Source organism: Lynx canadensis, chromosome B3, assembly GCF_007474595.2.
Source record: "Lynx canadensis isolate LIC74 chromosome B3, mLynCan4.pri.v2, whole genome shotgun sequence".
In the NCBI taxonomy this organism is placed as follows: Eukaryota; Metazoa; Chordata; class Mammalia; order Carnivora; family Felidae; genus Lynx; species Lynx canadensis.
In genome coordinates this window covers 7,403,528-7,424,693 of record NC_044308.2, presented here as the reverse complement: position 1 = coordinate 7,424,693, position 21,166 = coordinate 7,403,528, and the positions used below count along the sequence as shown (strand labels likewise).

The window sequence follows — 21,166 nt, the reverse complement described above, 5'->3', positions numbered from 1 at the left end:
TAGATCAGTCTCAACAGCTACTCTCATGTCACAGGAATCCCCTGGGCATAGTGCACATTCTGATTCAGTCAGTAGCTCTGAGAATCTGCACTTCTAACAAACCCTCAGGTAACCTGTGTGCTGTGGGCCCTTGGACCGCACTTGGAATCGTGAGGTCTCTGGGGTGTTCAAAATCAGGTTTGAATCCTGACTCCACCTCCTTGCTCGTTTTTTTGGGCTTGGGGAAGTTATTTCATCCCAGTGCCTCGATGTCCTCATCTATAAAATGGGATTAACACCAGTACCTTTCTTGTTGAAGTCTTGTAAAGATATGAGATAATCCATTTGAAGAGTTTGGCCCCACACACGATTCTTGTTATACAAGAATGGCTGTCACAATCCTAGCACGGTGCCTGGTTTGTGATAGAGATGACTCTGTGGCAGCTAAATTATCTGGGGGAAGCCTTTACTTGACAAATCCCTCTCCTCTGGAAGACCAATGAGATCATGAAAGCCAAGTCCAGAGACTGTCCCAGAACCACGGTCCAGGCAGAGAACAGCTGTGACCCCCTCCACTAATTCAGCAGGCTAAGTCCATCTGCCAGGAGAAAGCAGAGATATCACCTCAGCCATCCCATCTACTTGGAAAGAATGCTACGAAGGAATAGAACGAGCAGGGGGCTAGTGATGTAAGGCACAAGCCAGAGGTTTGCTCACTGACCTTCCCCTTAACTGTGCAACAGGCAGAAGCCCACTAAACATCTGTATTAACACTACAAAGAGCATTGCAGAGCCAGGAAAGAGGATTGTCTCAAATGACCTTGTCCCAAACTGAAAACCGAAGACAGAGGACTATGGCAGACTGTCCCCATGAGCGAGGACACATGTGACAGGAACAGACGAGGGTGGCTGCAAGGCTTTGCTTAGTGTTTTGGTTGGCTTGGGAATTCCTTTCAGAATAGACTATACAAACCTCTTTGTTTTTGTTTTTGTTTTGTTTTTTCCTATCAGAATTCTTGGTCTCCCCACGGTGTCCCAGATGACCCGCGGATCTGTGGGAGGAAGCATTTACAGAGCATTTTTCTCTCCTCCCCCGCAAGACAGAGCTGCAGGCTCCCAGCGGCTGGTGGCCGCTCCTCACGGGCCACGTGACTGCCAGGTGGCTGCCGTGCTCTGCAGGGCTTTGCCCCAGTCTTCTCAACAAGGGAATTAAAAATTGGTTCCCTTCTTTACACCCTCTGTTGCTATTTCTTAGCCTCTGAGGAATGGTATTCGTCGGCCTTGAAGGGGAAGGCTAAAGAGTCTCCCACTGAGACAAAATGGGAGGTCAGGACCTGTCTCGGGGGAGGCCATCTGCTCATCACGGCATAATCATTCCCGGGTGACTAGTGATGACGCACGGGGTCCTGCAAGGTGAGCATCCTGGCGTGGCCGTGGAGCGGAAATGGGCTGGGAAGGCAGCTTTATAAGGCCACGTCTGCACTTCTGAACATCGCAAGGACTGGTAAGGAATGAGAGGTCAGGGGCACCTGGATCGAGACCTGGATCCTCCACACAGTATGGGCTTGGGCGCCTCACAAAGCATCTTAGGACTCAGTTTCCTTATCTATAAAACGGGTGTGGGAAGATAACACAAGTTCTACTTACCTACTACACGAGCCATTGCATATGAAGGTTTGTAATTCCTTAAGTCTTCTTAAGTGTTGCATCATTATGGATATTATTTTACAAGCAGGAGAAACAAGGGACAAGTCAGGAGTCCCCAGCTGACGGCTGAGACGGGACTAGAATTCAGAGCATCAGGACAGGCCAGAGTGGCCAAACCACTAGGGACAAGCTCCCTTTGGCCCCAGACCCCACCCCAGACCCCAGCCTCCCTCGGCACTGTAAGAGGGCAGTGTTGTTCTCAAACCTGAGCTGCCACAGAATCATCTAGAAGGCTCGTTAGAGCAAATGGCTGGGTCCTTCTCCCAGAGATTCCCATTTGCTAGGTCTAGGTCGGGGCCTAAGAATTTGCCTTTCTAGTAAGTTCCTGAGTAATGCTGACGTTGCTGGTCCGGGCACCCCACTTCGAGAACCACTGGAACAGGAGGGCATGGGAAGGGGAGGAATTGGCCAGCTCTTAACAGACAGTCGTGTGTCCACAAATGCTGTGTCCGTTTTTCACCATCCGAAGGCCTGCAAGCCTGGACTTACCAGAGGCCCCTCCTCCCCGCCGAGCTGTGCAGCCTGGGCTGCATCAAGGTCCCTCTCGGGGCCTCAACTACTCATGCATGTGATGGTGACCATGCCTCTCTCGCCTCCTTATGTTCCAGACACACCCCCATAAAGGCAAAGCTAACAGTATATAAATCTCTGGGTCCCTTGGTCCAGCTCCGGGCTGGGCCACCTCACCAGCCCTGCGAGCTCTCCTCACTCACGGTAGCTGGGAGCAGGATGAAAACGGAAGGACGGAGGAGCTCCACAGCGAGTGGGCTCTGGTGTTCGGCTTCCGAGTCTAGGAGCCCGCTCCCTCCTCTCCCTCCCTCGGCAGCAAGAATCACAGGCCCTGAAAGGTTCGGGCAAGTCAGGTGGAGGCGGCAAAGAGGGGACCGTTTCTCAACCCTCCCTCCACATCCCAGGACTTGACAGTGTGGCAGCAGCTATGGAGCCCCAACCACGGGAGGGGGCAGTGTTAACAGCCGTGGGCCTTGCACAGTCATGGGTGGGGGGGCAGGGGGGAAGGTAAGCACGTTACTGCAAGCACGAAGCAGAAGCCTCCCACGGACCCAAGTGTCTTCCCCAAATCTGCAAACAGATCTTTTCCAAAGACTTGGAAACACCCAGTGGCTCAGAATAAAACAGGCCTGGCTCACTCTAGTTGTCTTCAGGGAGAAGTATTTTGAGAGGAATACCTGAGCTTTGTCCACAAAGGGGGAGGGGAGATCTAGAAAGGGCAACGGGAGGAATGGAAAATAAAAACAGATTCCATTCCACCATAAATCCGCCTCAGGAGAGAACACCCTCCCCCCTCCCCCCCCACCAGCCATGGTGGTAAGAAGTTCCACAAGACACCTGGAGGCTTCCGCAGAGAGAGGCTGGGTTTGGGCCAAATGCATAAGGCAAATCACTTCCGTGTGGACAGCCCCATGAGCCAACAAGACTCAAGACTCCACAACACCATCCGAGCAGCTGCCCCCCACCCCACACTTAAGTTGGAAGAAGTAGGGCAAAGGGAAGTTAATCGATGGCCAATCCTACTCTTTGGTCAAATTCAATTCTGATGATAAGCACCGGAGACAAGGGCTATTGTGCCCCATTCACGGATGGGAAAATGGAAGCAGGGGCAGCTTCTTAAAGTTCACAAGGCCAGAGAGTGGCCAAGGAAGGACTCCCTCCTTCATACGGCCCCCAGCTCACGTTCCGTCCACGCCTTTCTTCCATCCTACCCTACTTCATGGCCACCAAGATCATCCGGTCCACAGAACGTCGCCCCTCCACCTTCCCTTCTTCCAACCCTATCCGACTCCTCTTTCCCTGCTCATCCTGGACTCTATCACCCAAGGCAAAAGGAAGGTGCACCTTCCCAGAGGCTCGGGGGAGGAGGGGTGGGACGGGAAGACTGTGGGAGGAGAGGGCGCTGCTCGGCCCCTGGGGATGGCTGGAGTGAGCCATTCCCATTTCTGACGTCCTCGTGTCTGTTTGGGCCCCTTTTCGTGCTTATTTTTAGCTCACACAGTGCTGCTCAGAGCTGCCTCTGGTGAAGCCATTTGACCCGCATGCCAAAAAGTGATGGATTCTCCTAGGAGGAGAGGGCATCAATCTCCTTTTACTGCCTGGCTGGCTGGCCCAGCAGAGTCTGGGTCACAAGGCTCAGACGCTGGGACACTGGCAGGGGAGGAGGAGGGAGAGGGACGCACGGCCCAGGCCGTGGGAACACCTCCCACTCTCTAGCAAGGAGGGGCTGCTACAGAGAGAGCCAGGGGGCCGGTGCCCGGTAGGAGGGGTCTTTGAGAGATGTCGCGGGCTCCTGGCACTTTCTGACCTGACTCTTCCCTAGCTCCTTTCTTCGACAGAGCCCCCACTTGGGGTCTGCCAAAGGAAGCCATCCGTAGGGTTTCTCGTTCCCGCCGGACAACTGGTTCATCAGACAGAACAGAATGAGGGTTTCTGGGTTTCGGTTACTCCTCCATGAATTTTCCTCTGCAGCGAGGACCAAGATATTTATACCATATGTAAGGGCCTCCCTGCTGTGAGGTCTTCCAGATCTGGAGTGAGCTTGACCTAGGGCGAGATCACGAATCCAAGCAGCTCACAGCCACCTCGGTACAGAAGGTCTCGGAGCCCGTACAGTTCAGCGGGCAGACTGTGGTTACCCCCTCACCCTCGCCGTGTTCCCCTGGGGGAGGTGCCTCACCCAGTGCCTTCTGTGACCTACACAGGTCCACCGGACAGACAGACGTGGCCAGAGACATAGGTGACCACTGTCAGCCCCACGTTCTGGGGAAACAGGGATGTGCCAGGCATACACATTACTCAGCGCTGCCGACCAGGGACGATGAGGAGGCATAAAACCCCCCAAAATGGTGTGGGTGAAAAACTGAGGACTTGGAAAAAGAGAGGGGTCTGTATTTGAACGCTGACCCTGCCACTCACTGGGCTGCATCCACCCTCAGGCTCTCGTTCCTTATCTGTAGAATGGGTAGGTGACTTACCCACTCGGCAGAGTTCTCAGGAGGACAGGTTTAAACTTTCTGGATAATAGAGGTAATTGGAGTGATCTGAAACACGATGGGCATTTAACACAAGTGTGTTCCTTCCTTTCTACAGGATTTTCGTTTTAGCTGAGAGCTCAGTCTACTGTAAACAAAACAGCGACTTGGAAAGAAACCTGAAGAGGGGTCAAGATATTCTCCTGAAAGAAAATGGCTGAGGCCGCTCCTGGGTGGGGGGTGGCCTCAGCACTGACTCAGGGGGCCGTCGGCAGACTGTCCGAGCCTGCCACCACCATGTCCAACCTCCTCCCTCTTCAGAGTCCAAAATAGTTTGTGGGAGGAGGTTGGTCAGACAATGGAATAAAGACATCGAAGGTAGAGACAGCCACCTAGTAAAGATTACTATTGACCAGTAGGGGAAAAAACCCCAGATTTCCCAGGGTCGGTGGTTATAAATAATTGTGGTCCTGACTCTGCTGTATGTCAAGCAGCAAAGTCATGCCCAAAGGCTGGCATGCTCCCTCAGTCAGACCCAGAATGTTTTAGCAGAAGTCCACTGGCCACCTCGGTGCTTTGGCTAATGATTGTTCTAGGAGGGCGTGCACCCAGGCAGCACCCAGACCGTCCTCCCCTGAAGGCTGTTTCCTAAGGGACTCGGAAGCAGGCCGTCCCAGCAGCCCGAAGGGACTTCAGCCCTTAGCTAAAGCCTGATGGGTTCTCCTGACCACCCTGCCTTCCCTTCTCACCTGGCCCGTTGTCATACCCGGTTCCTAACTTTCTCCCATCAACTCTGTCTCACTCTGTGCTTGTCTCTTAGCTTATGGTGTTACCCCTGGCGCCCTTACTGATAATAAAAATAAGTTCCGTCAATAGAGCACTCACCCTGAGCCAGGCACCATGCGGTGTGCAACGTGTGGTCCTGCCTTCACAGCTGTCTTAAACACAACGTGCTGCTGAAGTTCAAGGTGATAAAGCAATATGCTCAAGGTCACCCAGCTGGTAGAGGTGGCCCATCAGACTCTACAGTCCAGTGCCACCCGGCTCCCCGTCACTCGTGACAGCCCCCTCACCTCTGTCACTTGTACCCTCGTGGAAGGCGCTGCTTTCTGAACCGGCAACTGTGATTGGTGGAAACCAATCCCATCCCTAAGGACAGACACAGAATCATTTCCAGCGGAACCTGTTCTCGCCACCCTCGGCTGTCACCCTCCGAGCTCAACACGGGCAGCACGACGGCCTCTGGAGATGAGGCTGGCACCAGAAGGTAGAAACCCAAGGCCCCCTCACAGAAGAACAGAGGGGCTCGACAGCCTTGGGGCTCTCACATTACAAGGTAAGTCCTGAGGGCGCCTGTGTGGTGAAGGAGGAGGGAGATTCTTGGCAGGCAAGGGGGGGAGAGGGAACAAAGGAGGAATGAAGAATCTCTGAGAATTTGCACTCGCCGGACCCCAGGGTCTCAGGCTGCCAAAAATGCTCAGAAGAAAACATCAATTCAATACCACACATTTAATTGCACATGAAATGGAATGTCTCTAAATGGAAGAATAACATTCCCGGAGCTCCAACGGTGGGTGTTTGAAGCGGCAGGAGGGAGACGGAGGGTCAGCTCTGAAATCTCCGAGGGGGAAGGAGACTGCCGAGAGAGGGCAGGACGCCTGCTTTCGCTAGAGGTAGGAATTTCTGCCTGCCAGTCCAGACCCGTCCTCTCCGCTTCTCACGGCCCCACTGGCTGCATGTGGCCTCACGCCGCCGGGCGGCGGGGCAAGAGGAACGAATTTCCCCTTTGGTCTTGCTGAAGAGCATAGCCAGGGAAGCGTGCACCCTGGCCAGAGGCAGACCCTGTGCGCCGGCCGCAGCTGACCCGGCCAGTCCTCCGCCTGGACGGAAAAGCGCAGCGGGGCTGACCCATCCCAGTAAGCCACGCTTGCGAAGCAATCCCCAGATGACTGACGGGCTAGGAAAACAAGAGGGCCTCCTGAGTTCGTGTCAAGGATCGGTCTAAGAGAAGACGTTTCAAAGGCTGGAGAGCCGGCCCACGGAAAGCTGCAGAATTTTTCTTGGAGGTCTAGAATTTAGCATCTGCCTCCGGCTACTCAGCAAACGGGGATGGGGGTGGGGGGTGGGTAACAGCGATATGGAAAAGGACTGTCTGCTGCTGTTGCTGCCCTGGGATGAGGCTGACCGGACTGTGAGAACCTGAGGTTTCTGCTGGCCAGTCCGCGTCCCATCCTACGGCTCATCTAGCCGGACGGGGGCTCCCCTGGCCAGCGCGAGGGCTCGGCAAAGGGTGCTGGCAGGTGTTCAAGTCAAAGAGCAACGAGGTGTGTTGTCAAAGTCGGTATGCTGAGCCCAGCAGCGGGCACAATGCACAGCAGGCGCTCACTAAATATCTGATGAATGCACGAATGTACGAGACCTCCCTTGGAAGCATTGCCGGGGACTCCGGCGAGGAGAACACCGCAAAGAGGGAGGAAGAAGGGAAGCAGAGGGAGCAGTAAAAAGAAAGGAGAGATGAGTGAGAACGGGAGAGGATCCAGGAAGTTGCAAAGAGCAGCCTTATTTATGTCCTGGCTCCACGACCGGCCCCGGGAACCAGGACCACATGGCACCAGGACCGCGTGGAGCCCCACCTGCCTACCCTCCCTCTGGGCGCTCCGTCTAAGCAGCGTGGCTCTGCGGTCTCGTGTGAGGAAGCTCAGGGTAGGCCGGGGCTCCCCTCGGGGGCACGTGCGCGCCCCGAGGCTGGAGGTAGGGGGCTAGGACGCCGAGACGCCGTGTTCCCACCAAGACGAATAAATAAATAAGACACCCTGCTGTTTCTGGAAGCGGCAGAGGGAGAGGATCAGCAGAGGACTGTCTGTTCTGGGGTGATTTCCAGCTCACGTTTCCTGACACAAGAAGTTCAGGAGACAGCGGGAGGAAAGTTCAGATGTGTCCCTGCCCGCAGGTGCTGCCCCTGGAGCTGCACCCACGAGCTCAGGCGTTTACTGACACCCGGGGGCCCCTGCCATGCGTCTCCCTAGCCAAGTCTGCCTTGTGTGCCCACTGGCCTCGTCTACGTGTCGCGCTGGTCCTTCCCATGGTGAGAGGACCCCTCTGGCTCTCATTAAGCACTGACTGCCCGAGAGTAAAGAGCAAAGGAGCTCCCCGAGGAAAGCATCTGGAATTGAGCAGCTAGGTGCTGAAAGATGAAACTCAGGCTCCAACTGGAAATCTGTCCCTCCAGCAACTTGCCTGGCGCCCATCCTCTCCCCTTCCTCTGGCCTGGATCTTTCCTTTGCAACCTGACGGTGACAAACCCCCACTCAAAATGCCCATACGAGGGGCTCGGTCTGCATCTCGGTCTCCCCAGAGGCCCTCCTCCGCCGGCAGCTGCCCAGGGATGCTGCTTTGGCTTGTCAGCCTGGGCATCTAACTCTGTCCCCCAAGTCCATCTTGTGGCATTGCGGCTTTTCACCGGCAAACAAATTGTTCAAGCTTGTACCTTCCCGGTCTGCCGCTCCAGGCCAAGACACAGACTACAGGGCACTGTGGAGCCTTGAGGTGGGCCAGAGGACCAGTCACCCACTCACAGAACACGCCGTCGGCCTCGAAGACGACCGGCTCCCTTACATCCAAGAGGAAGCCGAACCCGTTCACGCAGGGGTGGGGAGGAACGGGCGTTATAAGGTTTGTGTAGGCAGAGGCAACGATACATCCAAATATACAGAAACGAGCACAAAAAGAAGAAACGACAGAAGGGGGCCCTCTTATAAGTAAGCACCAGCAGTAACAGCAAGGTGAATGAGGCAGGAGTGGGTATGAATTCACGTTCAACAACACATTTTTGGAGGCAGCAGTTGGCAATTTTCTAAGCCCGTCTCAAAGCTTCACCGTTTTCATGAGCGAAATTAAGAAAATACCCCGCTCGGGGCGCCTGGGTGGCTCAGTCAGTTGAGCGTCCGACCTCAGCCCAGGTCGTGATCACAAGTTCGAGCCCCGCATCGGGCTCGGTGCTGACAGCTCAGATCCTGGAGCCTGCTTCGGATTCTGTGTCTCCCCCGCTCTCTGCCCCTCCCCTGCTCATGCTGTCTCTCCTCCCGCTCTCAAAATACATAAAAACATTAAAACAAATTTTTAAAAATACCCCACTCAATGAATTGTCATGAGGGTTCATAGCATACTGTGTGTATAGTAATGTGTCCAAAGTGTGTTAAATATACTAATGACTGTAAAGTTTCACAAAGGAGCATGCCAGCTCTTTCCTCCCACGCACCCCCTCCTCAAACGTTCCATGATCTCTGAGTACTTACTCTTTCCAATCCTTAATTTCCTCACCTGTAAAGTTGAAATAATTTTTAAAAAGTGCCAATTGCATGGCATTGTTGTATCTGCAAATGACACAGAGGTGTTAACGCTTCGAACAATGCAGACGCACAAAGTAGGTGCTCAAGTCGCATTAGCCCAGAGCATCAATGCCTTCGGGGTAGTCTTGGGTATGCTACTGAGAACTCGGAGAACCTGAGAACCTGGCCCAAATCCCCAGGCTTTTTCTTCCTAAATTCCCTACATAGATGCGTAAAATAGGTCCGACAGATGGATGGATTGCTCACTCACTGTCCTCTGAGCTCACGTCATGGATTCACGCCCGAGCGTCTTTACCCACACGGTACCTCCAGCTGGGTGCTCTTCTCCAGCTCCCACCAGGAGAAATCAGCCCGTGCCCCCCAGGCAACTCCGATCCCACCCGCTCCATCAGACCTCCTCCCAATCTTCCTCGAGATCCTACTATCCCCTCAGCCTGTCTATGCCCAGTGCAGAAACAGGTGTCCTGGGGCCCCCCTCTGCTTGCTCTGCTTTTCCCCCAAGTAGACTCAACTCACCCCAGGCAGCTCACAGAAAACAAGCTGAGCACATGCTTGCTACCTCACTGGAGAGAGCGAATGGCCTTAGCAAAGGCCAGTAGGGGATTTTTACATAATATACGCTGGGTATCTTGAGACACAGGACCCTGGGTTATTTGTGGGCACAGGGCCCAGCCCTTAGATCTCCCACATTCACCAGCTGCACAAGGTTGCTGCTGTCCCGTGGCCTGCAGAAGTGTGTGTGCTCTCATTCTTTCCCTGAGCAACGAACTCAGTGAAGATTTCAGTTTAGGCAACCCTAGGAAGTGAACAGGTCTCCCAGTGAGGCCATGGGGCCCCATCTTAGGGCCCTGTGGGAGGCCTTTCTTTACAAAGGTTCAACTTTAATTCTGCTTAAAGCAGGAGGCAGGAGGGCTCAGTCTGAGAGAAGGTGAGTGCGGTTCCCAAGGGAAGGGAAGGCAGGACACCCAGGCCTTGGGAATTCAGAAACCCATCTTCCCTTCTGGGGCCCTCGGGGTCTTTCAAGAAATAGCTTTCCTCTATGCAGGGCTTAAACTCAGGACATAGTTGGAACCGTCTAGGTCATACCTATGCCCTCTTTGAGAGGACTTCCACGCCTGGGGGCGCGGGATGCAGGAGATGCCTCCCAGTGGCTCTGGTCACCCTGCTTCCTGTCTGCTCCGAGGGGTTGTGGTGACAAACCTCACCTGCTCATCCCCACATCCGCCCCTGCCCAAGGGGTCGACAGCTCCCTCGGTGCTCCCTGCTCAGCTCAGCCTCCTTCCTAGCCCCCTCAACACAGTGCTCCTTGCTGCCGGCTCACCACCAGGCCACCCCGTTATTCCTGGCCAGACTCTCCTTCACCTGACCACACCTGTTCTGCCAGACTGTTGCAGAGCCCCGAAGCTCACCTCCATGGACGGCAGAGGCTGTCAGGGACCTGGGGAGTCAGCGGCTGGGCTCCTTTCCAAGGGGATGTTCCCATTTCCAGCCCCCACTCCCAGAGCTGAGGTATCTGCCAGGCGCCTCCCCCTCTCCAAGCCTCCCGCTCAGGTCCTCTCTGTCTTCAGCCTTGTATCTGACGGGTTCAAGGTCAGAGGCCAGAGCCCACGGGTCCCCGCCACGCAGGCCCTTGGCGTGGGGAGCCCGTGCTCAGAGCAGCCAGCAGATTCGTTCCGCCCGGCCTCCACACTCCCGGATCCGAGCCTCCCCTGTCGCAGTCCGTTCACTCTGCCAGGTGTTTTCCCCACCACATCCTCTGAGCTGACTTCCAAGAGTTCCCCCACACCAGATGTTAAACGCACTGGCCGGTGGCTTCCTGGCCTGTCTCCTGAACCCCCCCCCCCCACGCCCCGTAATTCCACAAAAAAACAAAAACAAAAACAACACAAACAAACAAAAAACAACAGAGAAAAAGTTGGAACTGGTGGAATGCTTGGTACCACCTGACCCCTGGAATCCCTCCACGGGCTCGGTGGCTAAGGTGAGGTCCATCCAAGTTCCACACATTTGAAGCTGCTTCTAGGGCACCCGTAAAGTCATCAGCAACACTTATATGGTGCCTTGGATCAGAAGATCATTCTTTCTAGTTCTTTTTGGCACCAAAAGAAATAGAGTCACATAGACATTTGGGCTTTGGATGGTATCTTACCGGTCCTTTGGAAGATCCCAGAAATTGGGGGTCAAGTGGCTGTTAGGACCAACGTCAGTGGAAAATTTGGAGATGTCACTGAACATCATTAGATCTGTGTTGCTGACAAGTGGCCAGCTGTCATGGTTAGATCTGGGCACTCTTGGGTAGTCCCCAAAACACCAACATGGGGGCTCAAGGGCACGAACCTCAGGAATCCACGTAAGACAGACTCAGGAGCCTGGCTAGCAGCCATGTTCCCGTTGCCTGCGGGTGGACCTCAGCTCCCTCTTCCCACTGGCCTTGGGGGCTCCTCCCCTTTCATTTTTCAAAAGAGACTGTTGTTCGGTGTGGTCACATCTCCACACCCTCTGTCCCCTGTGCTCATCGTTACCACAGACCGCGGTGATCTTCCTCTCCTGATGCTTACCTGCCCCGTTCTCCACTCGCTCTTCGAAAACAAGCCCTTCCAACCCCCTTGCCCGCCTGTCCCTTGTGCCCATGTGGGTCACTGACCTTCATCCCTGGCCTGCTTTTAGCTGCTTTCTGCAGGTTCCTCTGTTCCTGCCCGACTTTTTCCAATACAGGTACTTTGTTTTTCTCTGAAATAGATCTTCACTGCAGGCTCCCCAGGCAGGCGTGAAGGGCTCCTTGAACCACCCCCCCCCATCCCCACAGCATAAAGCACAAGCAGGGCCCACAGGCCAGGCTGCCATCCCTCTCCTGCCAGCTCTTGGGAGACGCCAGTCCTGGAGCATGGTCCCTTTACACAGCCCCTCCTGGACCCACAAGACTGAAGCCAGAGGAACTGAGTCAGATAAGCCATTTCCCCCACCTGTTCTTTTACCCCACAAACTGGCCCCCTTTCCTCTGAGTCTCTTCTCTGGGAATTTGCCCCCCCTTTTTTTTTTCACTTTCAGCACAGAAAATGCAGAAGCTGAATGACCAGGCAGTATGGCCCGGTCCTGCAAATGTGTCTTGTGACAATTACACATGGGTGTCATCCTGTACAACGTTTCCGTATCTATGAGATGTGAGATCAAACATATGGGAATCTCCAGTTACTCTGGGTCATGACTTAGGCAGAATGAATGAGGAAATCCAAGTTATAAAATCAGGAAGGAATTAAGTATTTGGATCGAAGAGCAGTCATGGAAAAAAAAAATGTTATCTGCAATGGAGCAAAACCACTTGACAAATGTCTCATGGAAACGAGGAGAGCCCCAAAAAGGTCTCTGGCAGACCAGAGTTTGGTAAATGGGATTTGCTGGGGAGTGCTCACGATTACTGATTTAACACGTGAAAAGTCATGGCATGCTGTCCCCCTGGTGCGCGGCCTCTTCTGTTGTACTTTGGCGGATGTTCGAAAGAAACCGATTAATAACTAAAACCATCTATAAGTGTATTCGTAAGCTCCTGACAGCCACCGTGATTTCAGGGGGTCTGAATTGTTTTATAAGCCCTTCTACTTCTCAAGCACAATTCCTTGGCCACAGGTTTCCCGGGAATGTGGTAGGAAAAATGAACCACGAGATGATACAGTTTTCTGGCCCTGCGGGCAATGGAAGAACAGGGGGTGACGAAACGCTTCTGACGCCATGATGGATAAAGGCCTCAGAGGTGGCGTTACTGCAGCTCTGCTACCGACTGACTGGCTGTGTGACACTGGGCATCTTACTGAACTTCTCTGAGATGACGTCTCTTCTGAGTGTGATCCCCCTCAGATATTGTAAGCGAATGAGATGGAATCTTCACACAGTGCCAGGCGTCCAGCGAGCCTACGCTGAGACTACGATTCATCTCTTTCTTTTCTAAGTCTATTTATTTATTTTGAGAGAGAGCACGTGCACACGTGAGCGAGTGTGGGAGGGGCAGAGAGAGAGGGAGAGAGAGAATCTGAAGCAGGCTCCACACTCAGCATGGAGCCCGACGTGGGGCTTGAACCCATGAACTGTGAGATCATGACCTGAGCCGAAACCAAGAGTTGGATGCTTAACTGACTAAGCCACCCAGGTGTCCCCGACGATTCATTTCTACTCTCTTCCCCAAGACTGTTCAGTTTGGGCTGCGTCACAAACGCTAACGCACCTTGGCATTGGTGCACTCAGAGACAAGCATACATTCGAAGGTCTTCCCTCCTCTAAAAACACACCTGTTGCATCTGTCCACCTGAAACAGGGATTTGTCTGCAGAAACCCCTGCCTGTCACTTTCGGCTATAGAAAACTCTGATCGCTCCAGGCTATAGGCCTTCAAATGGGGCCGTTCACTTTGCTTACGGAGGCTGTTTGTTATGTGCTCTCTACTACAGAGGGTCAGGAGACCTGGGGACATGGCGAGGCACAGGGAAGCTGGAGGGCAACACGTGATAAGCTCACGGTAGGTGGAAGTCACTTGGAGTAGCTTTTATGTTGGCATATGAAGTCGTAGGAGTGGCTGAAAGTACACGGGCAAGTGAGCGCTCTGTGCCTGGGTCCTGGCTAAGAGGGGCATGGAGACAGCCGGAAAACGTCCCCCCGTGCGGGGCCCAGTAAGAAACCCATGCTCCAAACCTACCTGGCAGGTGCAGCCCACCCCAGCCCCTGCCCCGTGGCGAAGCTGGACAGATAAAAGGCCAGTTCTACAAAAGCTGTCATTTTGACAGTGATGGAAACTGGAGCCCCCCACTTCCTTGCCGAGGGGTCACATAATTCACCCATTCTGCACCGTATTCAACAAACGTGCATTGAGTTACAGCGTGTGTCAGGAACCTGGCTCTGTGCTGGGGGCGCCGCGGGGAATGAGACACTCTTCGGGGGCTCAGTGGTCCAGCGTGGAAGGCAGGTGAGTCACCAGTGCGATTCAGTGCGATGAGCCCCACGGGGAAGCAGGGAGAGGACGTCTGGGGCCCTGGAAGGTGAATCTAACTGGGTCTAGAGGAGTCGAGGAGACCGCTGTGGGGGAAAGCGATAACTCTCTCTGAGCCTCAATCTCTTCACGTATGAATGTGAAAATCTACGTTAAAATGACTTTCACGCAAGAGTCGGATGGAAAACGTTCTAGTTCTGTCGCCCGTCAACAATAGCAATAAAAATGCGGTTGTCAAGTCACTGCAGGTGCTAGTAAACAGCGAGACTCTATGTTTTGGTGGAGGGAGTGGGAGGTGGTCTGGGGGAAAGCCTCCCAGGAGAGCTGGCCTCGCTCTGACCACACCTCAACGCTCTGGTTGTGCCTAGAAATCTCCTGTCCCTGAGGCATGGTGGTGGGTTTTATGGCCTCCTTAACCAAACTGGCTCTGGCCAACACTCCTGGACACAACCTATGGAACCAGACTGCCTGGGATCAGATTCAGTCTATGTCAATCATTTTGTTCTGTGACCTTGGGAAAGTTACTTAACTCTCCGGCTGTTCGTTTCTTCATCTGTTAAAAAAATAAATAAAATAAAATAAAATAAAATAAAATAAAATAAAATAAGGACATAATAATCGCAATGCCTGCCTCATAGAAGTGGGTTGAGTATAGAGGTGCCTGGCTGGTTCAGTTGGTTAAGCGTCCAACTTCAGCTCAGGTCATGATCTCGAGGTTCGTGGGTTCGAGCCCCGCGTCGGGCTCTGCGCTGTCAGCTTGGGGACTGTTTGGATCCTCTGCCCCTCCCCTGCTCGCTCACTCTCTCAAAAAGAAACATTAAAAAAAACAAGAAGCGTGTTGAGTATAAGTGTCTCAGTATGTGTACCTTACAGTACCTAAATCAGGCGAGCGTCATTAAGTGTCACTGTCACCTCCATCTTCATCATCATCATCGAGATCTCCATCACCCTGGTGACCACAGTCCCACAGAGGAAGCATTTCAACTGGCGGCACCCTCCCTGTGGGAGGTTGTATGACGTCATTAAGAGGTTGGGCTTGACTCAAACCCAGGCTCCGTTGCCACTAGCTGTGTTACCGTTTTGAGCCTTGATTACCTCATCTGTGAAATGGGCTGATAAGAGCACTTCTACCATGGTATTGTTGTAAGATTTAATGAGACCATGTATGGAAAGCAGGCTCGAGCAAAAAGAGCTCTCAGCACATGGTAGTGGCTATGTCACTACTGGGTTAGCTCAGAGGAAGTAAACGTTCACATCGAATCTAAATGCAGTCACTCTATCCTTTCAGGAGGACTGACACACTTAACGTGAGTGAGAAATAAATCTTCTTACTGCTTCCTTTGCCTCTCAGACACCATGAAAGAAGACAGAGACGTCAGAAGCTCGTACTAGTTCTCCAGACCGGACCGGAAGTAGATGGCCTATCACCTAGCGGAGCACATGAATTCATCTACGTAAATGCAGAAACAGGCCCCGTGTCGAGCAAGGAAGTAATGACATTGCTCTGGACACTGAAGCGTGGTGACTGGATTTCCCTGGGAGGACACCTCGAGAGAGAAGGAAGGGTAGCCTCCTGGTAGCACGGGTGTGGCCCGTCGGCAGGGTGGCTGGAGGACTTGTCAGAACAGAAACGTCTAAGATTCAGTATTTCCTGCTTTGTGTTGCTATCACACAGTACCAAAACTATCGCAAAAGCCACTCTCTGCACACAAAGTTCACGTATGCGTGATGTTCTGAGCGTCAAACATTTAACAAAAGGCATGTTTCACATATTGGGGATGAAGATTCAGATCAGTGACCCATGCAGATCTTGTAATGTCGCCCAACCTGGTAAAAGCAGGGACTCTGACGTTTTCACAAGAAGCGCAAGACAATCTCAGCCTCCCCATCCCCAGACATCCTTGGACACACGGTGGGGGAGGGGAATGAATGTGTGGGGTGGGGCTCGAAGGATGCTCGGCTGTCATCTGGCTTGTGAAGTCATCCTCGTTGTCCAAATCCCTCCCCACCCTCTCTGCTTTGTCTTTCACGTGTGGCACGGCCGAAAGAGAAATCATGCTTTTCACCCCAGCACCTGCCCTTTTCAGGGCCTTCCTGTGTATAAATGGCACTCCTTTTCACTCCGTGACCCGAGCCCCCCAAGCCACCAGTTTTCCTTGATGGCTCTCTCCCACATGCCACCAATGGCCATCAATAAATCCTGTCGACTGCAGCCGCCAAACATGTCTTAAATCTGTCCCCATCCACTTCTTCCCATCCTGACACCTTCACCCTCATCCAAGCCACGATGGCCTCTCATCCAGGTGATGGGCCCCTATCTGAGCTTCCATTCTCCCCCCGCCCCTCACTCCTGTCCCAAATCCCCCACTCTGGAACACGGTCAGCCGGCCAGGGTCACCTTTAATAAAAAGCAAAGAAGGAAACTTCATGTCCCTCCCCTACATCAAATCTGAGTTTAGAATGAAAAGCAAGCTTGCTCTGTCGTTGCTTATGGGATCTGATCCTGCCTACCCCGATCTCATCACCAGCCCTCCTCCTGTACCCACCCACCCCTCCACTGTCCTCTCCTGCCCTTCCTTCTCACCTCACACATTTCAAGCTAGATGACACTTTAGAGCCTGACAGCAGCCACTACTTGTCCCCGAGTGCCCACTCCGCAGCCATTCAACTGAAAGGGGTCACTTCTATCCCAGGACGGTGTTTTAATTTTCATGCATAGCACAGCACGGCTACCATTGGAAAATGGTCTTACCAACTCATTTATCTATCTGCTTATCATCTGGGCTCCCCAGTGGAAAACCAGCTGTGCAAAAGCTAAGACTCCTTGGGGTCTCCATCAATACTGTTGTACCCCAGTAGCTCAACACCTATAAGTTGAATAGATCAGTGGGTGCCTTGGTGGGTTTTATCATCGTTATTACCTAGGGTCCTGTGACCCTGAAAACACTGAGGGAGGACTGGAGATAGAGTACCAGGCAAGGTGGCGGCAGCTTTAGCAGAACCGAATTCTGAAACCCAGGCAGATGTGCTAGTTCTTAAACCAGGGCAGGGCCAGCAGGAAGGAAATCACAGCTCTGAGTTGCATAGATCCCATCAGCACATTCAAGAACGTCAACATTATTGAACATCAGAACCTCGAGTTCTCCATCTCTCCTGAAATCCAACTCAACCTGAGACTCTACACTCAGGCTCAGGCTCGATCACAGCATTAACCCATTAAACCACAGATGCCAACGAACAGGGCCATTTCTTCAACTGGAAAGTCCTCAACTACATTGCAGTTAGGTGGGCCCCATGAACCTCTTCAAGGGTAACAGCTAGGAAGAGGCAAGGTGTGGGACTCGTTCAATCTCTGGGACACCTGAAGGAGGGATCCTTGTATGGGGTCAAGTCAAGCTCCCGGGAGGGTGGGAAAGGATGAAGGATGTCGTCTGCTGTGTTTCCCTGGCTGCATCCTTCTAGGCAAAGTGAGGAGCAGACCCAAAATTTGGCTTTGATGCAGGCAAAGTCAAAAGGGCAGAGAAATTGAGATCAGCCAAAACTCACTGCAGTGAAAACAGGTAGTGTTTGCCCCCCTTATGAATTAAAGTTCATCAATATCTGGGTCCCCTTCCCAACAAGAGTGACCCAGAACTTCCTTCCAAGGGGACAACAGAAAAACTACCCCCGCTATAAAGCAACTCAGTCCTGAATGCCTTTGTTTTCTACCTCGCTAAGGAAATAGAAATTCCCTCAATTGCCTCTCCTCAGTTTTACTTCCTTCATTTTTGGCTTTCCCTCTGGTCTTAGATGGAGTTCTTTTTTCCAAGGTTAATCCCTCTACCCAAGCTTTTGTCCTCAGCTTTTTCCGTCTACTTTTTGAATATTGCCCAACTAGTACTTACCTCTGTTTGGTACTTTAAGTCTCTCCTTCCTGCTGACCTCTCATCTACAGGATAAGGTTCCCCCTATCCTAATAAAAAGCATCCCCCCACATTAATGAAAAGCACTCAGGGACCCTATCTCTTCCCCCTGGAAATTTCTCCCGTGTTCCCCTTCATTACCAGACTCACGGGTAGTTCACTACTCATGCTGTCTACCATTCTTCATCTGCTTACTCATTTCTCAAGGCTTTGCACCCTTATCACCTCACCCTGAGACCCACCCATCACAATTTCACAGTGATCTCCTGATGCCCAAATCAAACGGCTTTTTCTTAGTCCTCACTCGATGCCGGTGAACCTCAAAAGCCCTTCACAGTCTGACCAAAGCTTATCTGAGCTCCCTCACCCTTAGCCATCTTGCTAAGAACGAAGAGGGTGATCACTTATCCTGCGAGATACGGCTCCGCACAGGATTCTGCAATTCCAGGGAGCCCAAACACACACATATTGATCACAAGGTCATGTACGACTGCGTCGCGCACAGCCACCTCTCCATGAAGCTGCAACCCCACGTGAATCATCTTTGCAACCCTGATGCGCAGCCCCACCCTTTGCGTGAAGTTTCCATCAGTAAATAATCGCGCTCATTAAATCACTGAACATCATTAAGGGAGTGTGTGTCACTGAGGCATAAGAAACCTCAGGTGGCTGTATGGGCGCACTTCCAGAGAAACTGAAAGCGCTCTTTGCTGGGAGATCTTTAAAAAGGAAAGGAGTATTTAATTAATGCCTTCGCGAGTAACTTTGGAAAAATGAACAACTATTTATCAAGCACCCACCGTGCCGGGCTCCGAAGCATTAACAGTCTGCACACTGGCATGCCAGCTGTAGCGGGAACTGAGGAAGGGGAGGGAGAAGTTAGGCGGGCGGGAGCAGAGCACGTTCGAAGTGGCTGCAAGGCAGGGCCACTTCCTGGCCGGGCACCGTGGCGCCCCGAGGGCCCCTGCTTCCGGCGCTGGGGCGGGTCCTGCCAAGGGCATGGCTGGACAGAATGAGCGATGAAAGGCCAGTGGCCTCCCTCTGGCCTGGCCATCAACAGCTAACGCCTGCTCCAACTGCCCGCAACTGCTTCTCTGCAATCCCATCGCGGGGAGGGAGCTTGGAAGTCTCTCCGAATTCCTTCCCATCCTGTACTTCCTTGATTCCCAGCTACCCTGGCTTCCGGGAGGATGCCAGAGAGCCTCATATGGTGGGCCACACATGCCTGAGCGGGCATCCAGGGCTGGCATCCACTGTCCCTCCTTCAGCCTGGCAGATAGAAAGGACCAACACCCAGGGATCCTGGAATACACATGGCATCTTGGCAGCCACCTCTGACAGATGACCAATGAACAGCTTGCCTGGGCTGTAGGAAGTGACACAAACCTAATTGCACTTGTTGGTTCGACTTCAATGCTCCTCCCAAGCTCAGTTTTTTTTTCCCCTTCCCTGTTGCTACCAGATCTCGATCCTTAATAACCACCCCCTTACACTCGTCTGTGCCCCCACGTATTTGCATTTCTTCTGTATCATCTGCTGTGCTGTCCATGGACCTTCTCTGCCCCTAGGACCTCATCTCCAGCAGACAAGAGCCCAGGAACTCAGAAGAAGGGAGGGCAAATTTCTCCTACTTGTCAGTTTCTGTCCCATGCCCACCCCTGCAAGGACACTAAGGACCCTTTTAGAAAAAGAGGAGATGGCATGTTGGAAGCCCAGCATGGGCTTTGCTGTCACCACTGAGAGCTGCAAGAGCGAAAACATACCTACCGTTTGAGCAAAAAGGCTGCAGATTTGGATAATCTTATGATCAATCTCCACCCCTCCGTATTTCCTGTTGCTATTTCCTTGAATTTGCTCCAACGCGTTGACTTCTCTCCAGTTTGGGCCCCTCCTCTGCCTAGTGCCCAGATCAACGGGTTGGCTGGAAATGCCTCGCTCTGAACTGTCTGTGGCCTTTTTACAGCCGCTTTCAATCTCTACTGTCATGTCCCACTCAGTGTGTTCCCAGGAGGCCTCCTGCTTAAAGGCCAGGGCAGGAGGTCAGGATACATGGGTACTGCCTCCCAACCCTCACCCTGACCTTGAGAAAGTCAAAGTGCCACGCTTGGTTAGCCATCTGTACGACATATGAGATTAGAAGCTTCACTCAGAATCCCATTAACATTTCTGAACTGTGCAGCTCAGAACCCCAGCCCTAAAAGTTGGTAAGGCTCTGACCAGAAGAGCATTTTGGGGAAGAACACGATGGGAGTGTGGGCAGCACTCAGAAGTCACCTGGGAAAAGGTAATGACCAATGACCCCTGTGTTCACTAAATTTGCATCCTGGGATTTTAAGCCATCATGTTTCAGAAAGAGATGGCTCTTCCTATGTCAACTCTCTGTCACAAGAAGACAGCTGTCTGGAAAGATCATTTGCTGAGTACCGGCTGGGTATTTACATACCCAGGGGTATCTGCCATGGGCCACAAGGCAGTGATGCTGTGACGCACAGTGCCCTGCTGGGGGGCTGCCTTCACCCTTCCCCTCGTTCAGCCTCGCTACCAAAAGTTCTGAAACACACGCTCTCTTATTCACTAAGAACTGAATAAATAAAACAGAAGAATCCTAGCTTCCAAATATCGGGGATAAATGAAATAAATATGGCATATCCACAAAGTGAAACATGATCCAGCCATTAAAAATCCTGCTATGACCCACTATTTATTGAGGTTGTGGGGCACCCTATTCTCATATATTACTACTGACAGTACACATATGGGCTGCGTATACAAATCAGATGGATCCAATAGCCTATTGGGATTATTTGGTCCTGTATTAATATTATATTTAGGTTCAAGGCATCGCAGTTAGTTGTAAGAGAAAATACTGTGAAGAAATTAAATCAATTTGATACACCGATACAATGGAATAGAATTTATTTCTAGAAAAAGAATAAGGTTTCCTTTAAGAAACTGGCAGGGGGAAACCAAAAAGTGTAGAATGATATGTATGATATACTGCAAATATGGAGGAAGAAGAAGAACATATTTCATAGTTGTTTACAGATGGTTATTCATACATAATTGATAATGACACTCAGCGGTTACCTACGTGGTGATAGTGGTAATAGGAAGAGTCTACAGATGAGGGACAGGTATAGGAAGGGGAATTCTCACCATTAGATAGACCGATAGGTACTGATATACATATTGACATAAAGATGTAGATTAAAATTTATATATATAAACTTTATTGAGGTATTAATTGCCTCAATATTGTTAAGATACATGT

General features: G+C 52.2%; 1 protein-coding gene across 2 annotated transcripts in view; it reads right to left on the bottom strand.

Annotated features, from left to right (window-relative positions):
* Positions 1 to 21,166, bottom strand: part of NTRK3 (neurotrophic receptor tyrosine kinase 3) — a 380,533-nt gene that overhangs the window by 63,005 nt on the left and 296,362 nt on the right. The gene's annotated exons all lie outside the window — the stretch shown is intronic.